Below are 15,682 nucleotides of genomic sequence, written 5' to 3'. Positions count from 1 at the left end.
CCTCTGTAAGGTTGAAATCCCCTCCAGCTTCTTCAGTTCTTTGGCCTTGGCCGACCATGGGAAAGTTCCTCCGACATTCCTGTGATCTTCATCTCCTCAGGCCATGCATGGGTGGCTCGGCTCTGGCTAATGCAGTGTCGTTCTACCCGTAGGGGTCATGTTAGCCTTGGGAAGGTGCCTTGGGTGAGGTTTTGCTTCCACGTGTACCTCGAGGTTCCAGGTTCCGGTTGCAAAGGTTTGCAGCAGAGACAGGGGTGAATTGGGAGGGAGTTGGCAGCTGAGGAAATGGAAGGAGTGCCAAGGCCACAGTGCCCTTTTGTGAGTCTCTGGTGGTGGGCGATGGGATCTGTGGCTGCTGTAAAGTTGAAAAGAAAAAAGTGTTTTCTTTCACTTTCCTGGAAAAGAAACTGTGGGGATTCATTCATCCCATAATCAACTTCTTTCAGGTCTCACTCTGAAGAGCAGCTCGGAGTAGCAAAGTCACTTCTTTGGTCTTCAGGGATGATTTTGTAGAGCCGCTGTCTCAGCAGTGGTCTCACAAAGTCTGACAAGGGCTGTTGCCTCAGAAGCTTGCCTTCCCAGGGCGAGATGCTGGGGTCTGACCAGCAGCCTCCTTCTTCGAATCCTTCATAGTGTTTCTTCTACTTATCCCAGGGCTAGAGAGAGCCTCCACAACTTTGAGGTTTGAAAGACCAAGTCTGTTCTCCCTACAAGACTGCAGCCCTCTTTGCTGTGCTAATCTGTAGCCTTCCAGAGGAGCGCATATAATGTGCATAAAGAAAAATAACTAGTTCTTCCATCACCCCCTGCTCTCCCCCACCTCAATGGCAGGGGCTTTTCTTCTCTCTCTTTCTCTGTCTCTCTGTCTTGGTCTCTCTCTTTCTCTCTCTCTCCTTTTGGGCATTGTGGTTTGCAATATTGACCCCGAAAGGTTATCAAAAATATCCCTTTTACATACTTTCAATTCTCAGATCTTGTTCAGCCTGGTGCTGGGAAATGTACACCGGTGGAGGGATGGGCGTTGGAATACTGTGTGACTGAAATCTAATCATGAACAGCTTGGTAAGGATCTATCTCACAGTGATTCAATTAAAAAATTGAAAAAAAAAAACCCCACTAGTTCTTGAGGGTTGAAGTGATAGTATGGCAGGTATGCTGTTGGCCATGTATATGACCCATAATCCCTAGCATCCCATATGGTCTCCCAGCACTGCTGGGAATGATTCCTGAGTGTAAAGACAGGAATAGCCACTGAGCACTGCTGGATGTGCTCCCCTCCCCCACCCCAATTAAGACTACTTCAGGGGCTTAATCAAAGTAAGGAAAGAGTCAAGTGAAAAATGTCTGCCACACAGGCAGAGAGGGAGTGGGAGGGGGGTTATGCGGGGGTTTGGTGGTGGATCAAATATGAAAACTTTGTAACTGTATTTCACAGTGATTCAATAAAAAATAATTTTAAAATAAAAGACTACTTCAGGGGCTGAGAGAGAGCACACTGGGGTTAAGATACTTGCTTTACATACTTCTGAATCCCTGGCACCACCTATGGCCCGTTGAGCCTTATCAGGTCACATCAGCAAGGCCAGGAATAACCCCTGAGCACTGCTGGGTGTGACCCACTCCACTCCTCTCAAAAAAGAAGAAAGAGGTAACTAGTTCCAAGTTCAACTTTCAAAAAATACTTTGGGGCAGAGAGAGAGTTTGGGGCCAGACAGATAGTACAGCAGGTAAGCACTTGCCATGCATGCTGCCAGCGTGGGTTCGATCCCCAGCACCATACATGGTCCCCTCAGCTGGCCAGAACTGATTCCTGAGCACAGAGCCAGGTATGGCTATAAAACAAACAAACAAACAAACAAACAAAAGTACTTTGAAGGAGAACAGACCAGAGAAAGCTTTCCCCCTTAATTAACAGCACTCATTAATCTCTGGATGCCAATTTTGCCCTTAAACCTGTCTTCAGAGCAATATAAGACTGTGTTTCCTAATTCTTCACAGTTGGGAGAGAGAGCTATGGACTGGGATAGGATTTTGATGGTTTTCTGAGAAAGGAGAATTAGAGTTCTTTTTCAGAGACTCCCCTCAATTTTTTCCAGTGACAACTGGTTAGTGATTCTTACAACCCAAACAGCAGTTGTGGGCGAGACAATATTTTTATTTTAGACCATTGTGCTTTGTCACTTTTTGTCCCTTAAAAATTGAAGCTAGCAACTTCTTCCTAATGGTTTTTCTGTCAGGAAATAAAGGAAAATGTTTCCATTGCTTTTCTTTGGTACATTTTAGAAAAAATCACTCAAGATAAAAAAATTTTTTTTATGAGAAGTTTTCTTAATGCCCTTGAAACAGGGGAACACAGTTACAATGTGGGAATTATTGGGAAGTTAATTTTAAGAGTTGTAGTACTTTAGCTAAAAGCAAAACAAAACATTTTCTTCTGGCTTCTTATAGATTGCTTCGGATGTCCATGAGCAATTATTAGAATATAAAAGATATGTGTGGGATTTTTGGAGGATGCTTCCCCAAGTGGTGCTCAGGAGATTGGAGGGTTCCTTCTTGTGGCAAGGGGGCCCTCAGCTCAATGCAGGGACCCTACCGTGCTGGGGATTACCCAGGCCACCCCAGTGGGGGTCGGCTTGACTAACTAAAGATTGGGGTAGGAGAGCCATGTGGTTCTGGGGGGATCAAACCGTGGTCAGGGACATTCTTGGTATCTTATCCCTGTACTGTCTCTCTGATAGTGTGTTACTCTTTAACACCCTGACTCTGGAGCGTCCCACTGGTATTTCACACTTGAATGCAGTTTAGATACCAGCTGTAGGACTGGCATTGTGTTAAATATGGCCAAGTGGTAAACTCCAGTCTGGTTCTCACAGCCACTAATCCTGCAGTTTGGCAGGTTTCTCCAGCCCACCGGGAGACTGAGGGCTCTCACGCCTCTCCTGAGGTACCGTGAACTTGCTAGAGTGGCTCACAACACTCCAAGAAACTCTTACCGGGACAGTTGGGGAGTAGGGAACAGGGAGAGTTCCCAAACATCCCTCCATAGCACATCCATGTGTTCACCCTGCAGGCCTCTGAACCTGACCTAGGGCTTCATTCGAGATGTTTGATCCAGTAATTAATAACGTGGCTGGGGAGATGGTGCAATGGGCAGTGCCCTTGCCTTGCACACAGCTGACCCTGATTTGATTCCCTGCACACCTCCAAGCACTCCCAGAGCACAGAGCCAGAACTAGGTCCTGAGCAGTGCTAGGTGTGATCTTCCCTTCTATCCCCCAAAAATCCAAACCAAACAGAAATACTTGGCAGTTGGTGGTTGAATTCCATTCCTAGCCAGTTTCCCTTCTAGGATGTCCAGGACTCAGTCACTTGGTTGGTTTCCCCTAGCATTCAGCCTTAGTTCTTAGATACCCAAGGACAGATTTTAAAAAGCAACAATCCCCCCAAATCTCATTTGCATTTCAAAAGATGCCTTTATCTCTCAGGAAATGCTCAGGTGTTCTGGAGCTCTGTGCCAGAATGGGGACAAAACCCATAAGTGCGTGTGTGTGTGTGTGTGTGTGTGTGTGTGTGTGTGTGTGATCTTGTAAGTCACATGGTCACACTGCTCTCTCTCCTAGTGCGTGTGTGTATCATCTTGTAAATCACATGGTCACACTGCTCTCCTAGTGTGCACGCTCGTGTGTGTGTGTGTGTGTGTGTGTGTGTGTGTATGTGTATCATCTTGAAAACCACATGGTCATACTGCTCTCTCCTAGTCCTGGCTTACAATGAAAATAACTGGATGGATGGAAATTGAAAGCACTTTCAAGCACAGTTCGTTTAATTTTCAGCAAAATAAGACTCAAAGACTGCTGTGTGTTTTTACACTACAAATTAGAGGAGAACAGCAGTTGGCTCTGTTATCAAATTCAGTGATCTTAAAATTTTTTATTCTGCCAGGGCTGGCTCCGGCTAAATGTGATGCTGAGATATTCTTTCATCATCAAGTGAGTTGTGACCTTGGTTTTTTATCCATGTGCTGAACAATTTTTCAGCTCTTTTAACACGGTTTGAAATAATAAAAAGGTGTTGCCATGCTTTCTTCATCACAGGATGCCTTGTTTGAGGGTGGAAGTGGGATGGGGGAATCCGCTGGCTGGGCTGATCAGATGCCCCCTCCTTCCCCAGAGGAAAGCGAACACCTCCAATCCCTGTTTTTTTTTTTTGTTTTAAATATATTTTTTAATTGAATCACTGAGATAGACCATTACAAAACTGCTCATGATTGGGTTTCAGTCATAGTGTTCCGACACCCATCCCTCCACCAGTGTTCATTTCCCAGCACCAGTATCCCAGGTTCCCTCCCATCACCCCCAACTTCCCCCCTACACACACACACACACACACACACACACCTGCCTCTACAGCAGGCACTTCTCTCTCTCCTTGCTCTCTCTCTCTTCTCTTTCTCTCTCCCTCTCTCTCTCTCTCCCTCTTTTTCTTCCCCCCTCCTTTTGTGCATGGTGGGGGTGGGAGTGGGGGTGGGGCGAAAGGTAGGTAATATAGAGAAGGGAACAGTAGGACAATGACAGTTGGAAATGATCACGCTGAACCAAGAACCGAATGTTGAAAGTAGGTAAAGGGATATGCATGATAATCTTTCAGTATCTGTATTGTCTCATTTTCGGGTGGAGGGGGACCTCCCCAGCAGTGCTTAGGTGACCTGAGGGCCACTCCTGTACTTGCCAACTGTGCAGTCCCTTCAGTGCCAGACCCTCCTTCCCCCACCCCCCACCTCTCCCCAGGGCCAGCCCAGTGGCATAGGGGCAATCCCAGTCTTCCTTAGTGCGGAGACTAACTAACGGCAGAGCCAGTGTCATAAAATGCATTTGTGAGAGATTTAGAAGCCTGGGAGGGGACCACACTCCTGCTATAGGTGCTGCAGGCAGACAAGACCCAGGAGATGGGAGTGTCATGCCCCTTGGAGTAGGCGCCTTCGTCCGACCTGGGGGATGTGAGCCCGACCTGGGGAATGGGGACTGGTGGCTCCAGCCTGCCAGAGTGATGACATGTCCTGCAATTTGGATCCTAAGAAGGCTTTGCTTCTTCTAATTTTTTTTTTTTTTTGCTTTTCGGGCCACACCTAGCAATGCTCAGTGTTCCTGGTTCTGCACTCAGGAATTACCCCTGGGGGTGCTTGGGGGACCATATGGGATGCTGGGGTTTGAGCCTGGGTCGGCCGTGTGCAAGGCAAACGTCCTACCCGCTGTACTATCTCTCTGGCCCCAGGCTTTGCTTCTCTAGCCTGCCCAGCGAGTCAGTGAGCTCCTCATTCCCAGAGCAGATTCCTGGAGTGGTTTGTCCCTCCATTTTGGTGTGACTGGTCAGGCTGCTGGAGTAGGACAGCAGAGAGGCCCGGGGACACATACCTGTGACCATATAGCTTCTCACCTTCTTGCAGGATGTATCTGAGTCAAACTCCCTTAAAAGGAAGGCAAAGTCCAGAGATAGAGTACCACAGGCTGGACTTTTTGTTTTGCACACCACTGACCTATATTTGATTCCTAAAATGCCACATACTATTCCAAAGCCTTCCAGGAGTTATCCCTGAATGCTGAGCCAGGAGTAAGTCCTGAGCACCTCCAAGGATGGCCAAAACAAACAAAAAAACAGTAAGGCCAAATGGGGGCTTCGGGTGTGGCTCAAATAGACCCCGCATATGAAGACCCGAGTTCCATCCCAGCATGCTCCTGCTCCAGTTCTGCTGGGAATGGCCCCTACAAGAAAATAGGTGACATGCATAAAGACTAACATTTACCTTTTCAAAGTGGTTTCATCAATTTGAGCAAAGTATGGGCTAGTTCCATCAGTGCCCTCAATCCCTTGGGTTTCTTTATGTTTTAACTCCTTTTCCTAGTCCTTGGAAACTTTGATCAGTTTTCTCCCTGTCAAATTTATCTTTTCTAGAATGTCACATGAATGCAAACACAAGGGCACGCAGCCTTTTGAATTCCACCTTTTGCATTGTTTAACATGACATACTTGAATTCCACTTTCAGCGTGCTCAATGGTAGTTCACGCTTTCTGTTTTTTTTGGTGTTGTTTATTTGTTCGATAGTTTGTTCACACCTGACAATGATCAGGGGTTACTCCTGGCTCTGCACTCAAGAATTACTTTTGGTGGTGCCCAGGGGACCATATGGAATGCTGCGGATCGAACCTGGGTCAGCCAATGCAAGGCAAATGTCCTACCCACTATACTATCACTGCAACCCTACTCTGTTTTTTGTTTGTTTGTTTAAATTTTGGTGGTTTGTGCCACTGACTCTGTGCTCAGGGATCATTCCTGGTGGGGACTCAGAGACCATATCAGGAGTGAGGAATCAGATTGGGGTCAAGCACATGCATGACAAGTGTCTTACACATTGAACTCTGTCTGCAGCCGAGTTTATGCCTTCTTAGGGTGGAGTTGTATCTATTGTGTAGAGAATTGATTTATTCAGTTACCAATTGAACATTCAGTAAATGTTTGTAGTATCCTCAAATTCCTCACAGGGAAAACAGAAAAAAAGAGATACTTAAAAAAAATTGTATTAATCACTTGAGACAAACATTTGGTACCTAGACCCCTGCCTTGATCTGGGAAATCAGATGGACAGTGAGAACTGTTAATCTTGCCACTGGAGACTCAGAAGTAAAGGGTTTGAAGCTTGAGCCTTACGGGCAGCCTGTCAGCTCTTATCAGCTCTGGGAGGTGATTGTTCCATTAGGAGCTTTGCTTGATTAGTTGTCTGAATTGCTGTGGCTACAGTGCTATTAAGAAACCACACACCCTATCCGCCCCCCAATCTCCACCAAATCTTGCAGGTTTCGAAAGACCTCTCATAATATCCCTAAGTACCGAGCATTAGATCAGCATAGAAATTAGCCAAATGGATTTTTTGGTTAGAAAAATAGCAGGACTGAGTTTTCAAGTAAGTCATTCATAATCCCACACCCCTAAGGGAGGAAAATTGTTTTACGAATAAAGGAAAGAGACAGATAGAAAAGATTGAACTGAATTTTGCCTCCAGAAGAATTTTCATGCTCGGGTTCAATTGTCATTTTAGCACTGAACTTTTGAACCACTTAACAGCATATAAAGATGCCAATTTGAAATCTCCTGACATCCAAGTTGAAGCTGGGCCAGTACAATCCCCTCAGCATATTTTTATCATCTTTCTTCCTCATCTTTGAGCTGTGCAGCTATAGAAATGTTGATCAAGGCCATGCATCAGACACAGGATACTGGTTGAATTTTTTTTGAAGATAAGGCAATATGCTGGATTTTTAAAAATCATCTGAATAATTCATTTAGCACACATTTTCAAACTTATATAGCTGTTCAAAATATTTGACAGATATTTACTTGTCAACCTTTTAACCAAGAAATGGGATGATAATCACTGACTTATAAAGATTGGAAATAGCTATTGGATTCACAAATTCCAGATGGTTGCTACATAGGAAAGGTTGATCGCATTTAGTTGCAAGAAAATTCATGATTGAGGTTATCCTTATCCTTCCCCTATTCTGTCACCGGATCAGTTATGGTATCTCCTGTAGAAGAAGAGCTTTTTCACCTTTGAATTATGACTTGTGATTCACTAAATCTTAGAATTATAATAGTTACTGTTACTGACCAGTGGTAGGGACAAGATTGATAACTGGACTTTTTTCCCCTAAGCCAGTGTCATTTTCTGACTTACCATTACACAGCCTATGTCTGTCAGATTCTTTCTGCTGCCACTAATAGAGAATTTGACAATTACTATCTCAGGCAACATGTAAACTAAATTTTCTCACACAATACGAACTCCACCAGTGAACCAGACTAGATATAGCAACTTACCACGGCCTTAAAGATAACAGGCTTCTAAAAAGCACAATGAAAGATCCTCGAGAAATTAAGAGATGGCATTACCATCTGGTCCAGCAGTCCCATCTGGGGGCGTTTATTTATCCACAAAAACTGAAATTAGGAAATCAAAGGCAAGACTGTATTCTGTGTTCCTCATAGTGTTTTTTATAGCAGCCCAGACATGGAAATAATCTGATGGCCAGCAGCGAACGAACGAATGGATGAAGAATAGGCAGCACTCACCTCATTCACATTAGCCACAGGAAAGTCACATCATTCGCACACTGTAGATTATGATTTTGGCCATTTAAAAGAGGAAATTTGCCATACTTTCCAACATGGATAGACCTTGAAAAGATTCTACTGAGTGAAATCAGGTGGTGGTGAGGGGAGAGGTACTGCCGGGCTCCACTCTGAGGCGGGAGGAGGAGTCAGTCTCAGGAGCAGGGTGGAGGGTGGTTATTTCAGGGGCCATGAGGAGGGCACGGTGGGACTTACTGTTTTGAGTTTCAAGTTTTAGTCAAACAAGAAGAGAATGTTCTAGAAATATGCCCTAAAGCAGGATACATCTGGTTAACTATCCACTTAAAATTGGCAGGGAGGCAGATCTCATGTGATGCTTTTTATCACACAAACGAATTCCCTCAAGGAAAAAGGAACCAGCCTTCTTCATTCTTCTTCCTGCCAGCTTTTCCTCGTGCTCGTCACTTGGTGGCTGCAGACCAGCTCTGCCTCAAGCATGATGTTGCACCCCAGGATCTTTTCAAACCAAGGACGTGCTCATCTCAAAACCCAGGGGGAAGAGGTCTTTTCTTTTCTTGTGACTTTCGTAGTCAGAATGGGACCAGGTTTTCATCCAACACCAAGAACTGGTCCGCGGTAGCTGGTTTTCCCTGTCTGCTGTGTACTAGTCCTGCCACGGCCTGTGGCTGGGGACAGTGCTGTTTCACATCCTGACACAGTCTCATCCAATGAACCTGAGCTCACATTTCCATCATCAGGGGAGGAACAGGGCTCAGACCAGGCCAGCACCTCTAAATCACAGGCACCTTGTGTAGTCTAGGCCCCCTTCCAGAGAAACAAATAGACCCCCACTCAGTGCCCCCAGGAATCTACCTTCTTTAAGTGTACAGACAGAAAGTGCCCCCACTTCCCTGCCTGTGGCACCCAAGGCTGCTCTGGCCTCCCTAGATCCTTCCAGCTCCACCTCCTGCTCTTCAGGGTATCAGCCACCCGGGGAAGCGCTGCTAGCCACAGCACCCAGCCGACTTCACTCACACTTTCCATCCTCTGGCCCTTTCATCTCCGAGGCCAGATTCTCAGAGGGGCAAATCTCTGACACGTCTTTGAAGACTCCACAATATTTGGGAAACAGCTGTGTCCATCACAGAGGTTGTAAATATTTGCTAGACACACAAATGGAAGTTCAGTTCCCTTTTTGCTGTTCACCACCACAGATCTTGTTTCTCCCACGACCTCATCATCCCTTTCCTCGGGTGCTTAACATCCCCTACTACAAACCCCTGCAGAAGTAAGTGTAACTCACCGAGGGACTGATGAAGTCAGGAAGCTGTTCTGATCCAGGTCCCTTCACAGCCAGTCTTGGGGCGCTTCACCATTCTGTCTAGCCTTCAGCTTTAACTTACTCTCCCAAGCACTCTAAGGTGATGGTTACATGTGGAATTTTTTTTTTGGGGTGTGTGTGTGTGTGTGTGTGTGTGTGTGTGTGTGTGTGTGTGTGTGTGCAGTGCTAGTGCTTGAACCTGGGCCTTGTACATGCAAAGCCTGTGTCCTTGAGCTACTTTTTCCAACCACCAGGAGTCTTGCTACAACGTTTTAGAACTGGACAGCTGCATTTTTACCCCCGCATTGAGGACCTCTTCTTGAGTCATGCGAGGTGGCTGAGCACTGCCAGGAACACCTTGGTTTGATTTTTTAAAATTCATTTTTTGTCATTGCAGGTCAATACCTTTTTACTGTAAGCACAGCTCCACCACCCTCACATTCAATGTGGCCTTCTCCCTCAATGACCCCGTAGAGGTCAGGACCCACAGTTTAGGCAGCTCAGGTGAAATATCCACTGAGAGTCCTTCATTTTTGATTCTGACATGAAAAGAATGAGAAGCGACTTGGTCATCTGCCTTACTTTGCATCTCTTCTGACTCATTAATCTAATGGGAAAGTGTCCACCCATCAGGAGATTGTAGATGATAAGCTTTGGAGTTATCAGGCCCTCAAGGTTTTTTCAAAACCAGGAAGATCCATATTCCTTGGATTTAGAAATACATGGTTTCCTCATGCGTCTGTGTGTGAGTGAAGTCACTGACCTTTCAGCTCCAAATTATTTGTTTCATTCCCCAAGAACTGAGCTCCTGTGTGCTGGACGTTGAATTGAGGACTCCTTTGTTTAGCAGTTTGCTATAACTCCCAACTATGAACTGAATTGCGTCCCTCCCCAAATTCCTCTGGTGAAGCCCTAGTCCCCAACATGACTCCGTCGTATAGGAGTTAAAGTTAAGTGAAATCGTAAGAATGGAACACTGATCTGAGAAGCCTGTAGTCATACAAGAAAGTGGAGGAAATTTTATCATTGGGTATCCATTGATCAGAGGCCTGTCCTTATTCCAATACCATGTACTTTTGATCACTATAGCTTTTTAAAAAAAAAAAATGTAGGAGTACTGCTATTTATTCAGCCATTGATTAAGCTGATTGAATTGAGCATGAACTCCACATTACTTTCTCTCTCTCTCTTTATTGAATTACCATGAGATACAATTACAAAGCTTTCATGCTCAAAATTCAGCCTTACAATGATCTAACATCTATCCCTCCACCAGTGCAGTTTCCACCACCAGTGTCTCCAGTGTATCCCCGGGCCCATCCCAGTCCTCACCTTGCCTCCATGGCAGACAACTTCCCCAATACTCTCTCTCTCTGCTTTGGGGAATTATGTTTTGCTCGAATTTTCCCACCACCATTCAAACCTGCCTGCCAGGGGCAGATGCTAGATCGTTTATTGTCCATTGCTCATTTTCAATATCTTGGGTGCCTCGACTGTACACTTCTGGAATCCTAGATTGTAAATTATTGGGTTCCAGAGACATTTCTGTATGGGACTAATCCATTTTGGATTCAACTGGGCATCTCTGGACTAGGGCTTTTGGTGCACTAAGATAGCTCCCAGAAGCACATTGTGGGCGTGACAGCCAGGCCAAAGAACTGGTGGGGAGCCAGGGAGGGCTGGCGCCTCTCCTGCCATGTGGCCCGGAGATTTAGTCTTGGAACCCACACACCTGGGCCTTGCTTATGGAAGCTCTTGATCACCGGGATTCCATCTGGAGTAGGTGGGGAGACTGCACCTGCTCCATCTGGGGTGCCCCGGTGAAATTGGGTTGGTATGGGGCCCGGAGAGATCTCTGGTTCTTTGGTGTCTTCCGGGACTCACTGCTGTGTCTCTGGCTTTTGATCTCTTTTGAGATTTATTTATGGGTCTTTGAAGCAAGGCCATTAATAGAGTTTACAGAGTGGCGCTGGAGTTGGTTTGTGGGGGTGACTGCCAGTGCTTCCATGTGTATTGGGAAGTGGGGGGAGGTAGCCCACCCCAACTCCATGAAAGCCTAGAGATTTCAGTCACAAAACCTGCATACCTGAATTTTCAGCAGATTATATCTTAGTAAGGTCCATCCTGAGATAGTGGAGACAGGCTGGGGGAATGGCAGTGATTTTGGATTGTGGAAGCAAGTGGCTGCTGGGGACTCTGTTTGGGCATGCACAGGCTAACCTGCCCCCCTCTGATTTACCCCAGTCTGTTCAGCCATGTGTAGGTCAGAAATTAACTGTGGCTTTTAATCACTTTTGAAATTTATCTATGGGTCTCTGAAATAAGGCCAATAAATGAGCTTGTATAGCTGAGCCAGAGGTGGTTTGTGGGGCATGGCTCCCATATACCTAACTTTTGGCCATTTAATTTCTTGGTAAACTTGGTCCCAAGTATTTGGAGTCCAGATAAAGGCATAGCGGCAATTTAGGGGTATTAGGAAGCCTGAAGGCACCATTAGGCTTTTGATGCACTCGCCATGTAGGTACAGGTTGACCTGCTGGTGATACTATACCCCCTGATCATTATAGCTTCATAATACAGTGCCAAGTTAGGTAATGAAATACCTCCAAATTCCTCATTTTTCAGTATGACTTTAGCTATTTGTGGTCTTTTCTAATTCCATACAAACTTGATTATTGAGTTTTCTAGATCCTGGAAGAATGTCATCTGAATTTGAATGGGGATTGCATTGAATCTATATAATAGCTTAGGTAAGATAATCATAAAGCTTATGATTATATATATATAATAGCTTATATAGCTTATATATATATAATAGCTTATGTAAGATAAATCTAAATCAAGACGACAATATTGATTCTTCCAATCCATGAGCATGGAATATTTTTTCATTTCCTAAGTTCTTCTATCTCTTTAGTGATTTAAAGTTGTCAGGCAGGAGTGATGGTACAGCGGGTAGGGTGTTTGCCTTACATGCAGCTGACCCAGTTCAATCCCCTGCATCCCATATGGCCCTCTGAACACCACCAGGAGTAATTTTTTGAGTGCAGAGCCAGGAGTAACCCCTGAGCATTGAAATTTAATGTTAAGAGCATTGACACCCTCCCAAAATAAAGTTATCATGGTATAGATCTCCCACATGCTTTGTTAAGCTGATTCCTAGATACTTGATTTTTTTGATACATTTTAAATAGCCTCCTTAATCTCTTTCTCCTGATTCATTCTTTGTATATAAGAATGCAACTAATTTTTGTATATTAACTTTGTAGCTGGCCACTTTGCTATATTGGTGTATTGTTTCTAGGAGCTTTTTTTTTGAACTTTTTAGCATCTTTTATGTACATCATGGTGTCATCTGCAAATAGTGACAATTTGAGGTCTTCTTTTCCAATGTGGATACTTTTGATTTATTTTTCTTGCCTAATGCCTGTAGCCAGGACCTCTAGTACTATGTTAAATAAATGAGAGTGGACATCCTTGCCTTGTACCTGACCTCAGAGGGAATTCTTTCAGTTTTTCACCATTAAGGATGATACTGGCTGTTGGCTTATTATAGATGGCCATTATTATCTTGAGGAAGGTTTCTTGCACCCCATTTTTTTTAGCATTTTTATCATGAATGGATGTTGAATCTTGCCAAGGCTTTCTCTGTATCAACTGATATGATCATATAATTTTTATCTTTTCTTTTACTAATGTGGTATATATTAAATTCCCACGACAAAGTCCCATATATATGGACAGTTAATTTTCAAGAAGCGAGCTGAGAATATGAAATGGAGTGAAGATAGCCTCTTCAACAAATAGTACTGGGAAAACTAGACAACTCTGTTTAAGAAAAAGCTGGATCCATATCTTACACTCACTCAAAAGTCAATTTAAAGTGGATCAAAGACTTTAAGTTATTACTAGAAACTATAAAGTACACTTAGGAAAACATATGCAGAACACTTCAAGATTTTGAATTCAGAGGAATCTTCAGTGATTTGTCACTGGCAAAGGCAACACAATAACAAATAAACCAATGGGACTACATAAAATTAAAAAGTTTCTTACACAGCAAAAGAAACATGTACTAAAACTAAAACACAGCTGACTGAATGGGAAAAATATTTATACTCTACACGTCAGATGAAAGTTTGATATTTATGTTATATAAAGTGCTCACAAAGATCAGCAGCAAAATTAAAAAACCCTGTCAAAAATTGGGGAGAGGAAATGAATGGACATTTCTCAGGCTAAGAGGGGTCGATGGCCAGGAGGCACATGGAAAAATGCTCAGCATCACCTTTCATCAGAGAAATCTAAATCAAGACGACAATGAGATATCAATTCATGCCAGTGTAAATGGCATACATCAAAAATAGTAGCAACCATCTGTGTTGGCAGCGATTGAAAAAGGAACTCTTCTCCACTGTCTGGGACAACCCCTGTGGAAAACAGCATGGAGAGTTCTCAGTAAACTTAGAATTGAACCATCATATACCCAGAAGTTGTACTTTTGGGCATCATTGTGGGTGGGGGTGGAAGGGAATATGGGAACACTAGCGGGTGGAGGGAAGTAGAAACTGGTGGTGGGATTAGTGTTGAAACATTAAATGCCGAAAACTCAGCTAGCAATAACTTTGAAAAGCAAATTTTAATTAAAAAAATAACTAAAGGAAAAATAAAAAGAAGGTGAAAGGAGGAAAGGGCACTCTCTCTCCACCTTGAGAACTTACAAAAAAAGGGAGCTGTGGGCTGGAGAGACAGAACAGCAGGTAAGGTGCTCACCTTGCACACAGCCTGCTTGGGGTCGATCCCTGGCACCCCATAACTCTGTCCCCTGAGCCTGCCAGGAGTGATCCCTGAGTGTGGAGCCAAGATTAAGCCCTGAGCACAGCCAGCTATAGCCTCCCCCCAAACAAAACAAAACAAAAACCAAAGAAGGCAGCTGTTTGTCCGCCCAAAGAGGCCGTTCACCAGCACATACCCATACAGACTGGACGGCAGCCTCAAAAGCTACCAGAGAACAAACTCCCAGGATTAAACCACAGAGTTGGTGTTTCGTTGCTCTTTTCTAAGGTCTTTCCTGTTCTGTATCAGTGGGGGTTAGCTTTGAGCACAGATGCTCAGGCATGCCAGGAACATGCTCTACCATGGGCATCCACCCTTCACCCCATTAGAGTTGATGTGTTGTCCTGGACATAGCTCCACACATTAGTTCTCCAAAGTTCCGTTTCTTTATGTGGAGATCAGAAGCGGGAGAGATGGAGCTTGGTTTTAGTGGTATTTGCACTAGATATCACTAAGAGGTCATAGAGACTGTAGCTGCTGGTCTGCCCGTGGCCCACAGCCATTCAGAGAGCACCCAGGAAGTGAAACCTGGAATCGGAAGTCATGGTCTATGACCATCCTGTTTGCTTCCTGCAGCTAAGAGCTTTCCATCTTGCAAAAATTAAAAACCAATTTCTGCCTCCTTTTTTCTTAAGAAAGCAGTAACAAACGCAATCAGCACGTACCAAGTGGAGCCCGGTGACTACTAGCTTCCAGTGTCTCAAGCGAGTCTTCCTGTCCATGTGGCATGATGTGGCTTCCTGTATAGCTTTGGGGCATCAATATCCATCTAGACTACTCTGCCCATCTCTTTTTCCTTCTTCCTTTTTCCTTTTTTTGGGGGGTGATGGGACACATTTTGTTTGCTTGTCATAGGCTGTTGTTTGAAGGTGGAATATAATGGAAGATCTCACCTCAGACCTTTTCAGCTGCCTAGTACAGTGTGTCTGAGGGCCTTTCGCGGATTTCCACCCCAGAAAAGTAGGTCCTAGGGTGTCATCTTGGGAGTCATCTCAGGAGAGTTCACTGGGTCACTTCCCATCTCTTCCCCATACACTCAGCCCTGTACTGCTTTGTGACATAAACACCCACCAGGGGGCTGGGAGATGGCTGCCTTGGATCTGCCCATTGTGAGCTGGCACCACGGGGAAAATACCAGTGCCAAGTGGTATAACCTCGCCTGTCCTCCTGCAGTACCCCGAAGATTAAGCACTTTGAAAACAGTGAATGGGAAGGACTTGAAAAATCCGCCAGACTCTAGTGGGGGGTGTCCTCCTTTGTCTCTGCCTTCTGGTCATTTCTGTTGCCACGAAGAGAAGGGAAGAGTCAGAACCGAGGTGAAGAGGGTGTAGCGATGTGGTATGATTTTTGGGGGGTATTATTTGGGGTATCTCTTTTTTACTCTCTCAACGTAGCCCCCA

General features: G+C 44.7%; 1 protein-coding gene across 2 annotated transcripts in view; it reads left to right on the top strand.

Annotated features, from left to right (window-relative positions):
* The window catches only part of OSBPL10 (oxysterol binding protein like 10), a 299,778-nt gene that overhangs the window by 234,630 nt on the left and 49,466 nt on the right, over positions 1-15,682 (top strand). The gene's annotated exons all lie outside the window — the stretch shown is intronic.

Source organism: Sorex araneus, chromosome 4 (genome assembly GCF_027595985.1).
Source record: "Sorex araneus isolate mSorAra2 chromosome 4, mSorAra2.pri, whole genome shotgun sequence".
Taxonomy (NCBI): domain Eukaryota; kingdom Metazoa; phylum Chordata; class Mammalia; order Eulipotyphla; family Soricidae; genus Sorex; species Sorex araneus.
This window is presented reverse-complemented; position numbering and strand designations above follow the sequence as displayed.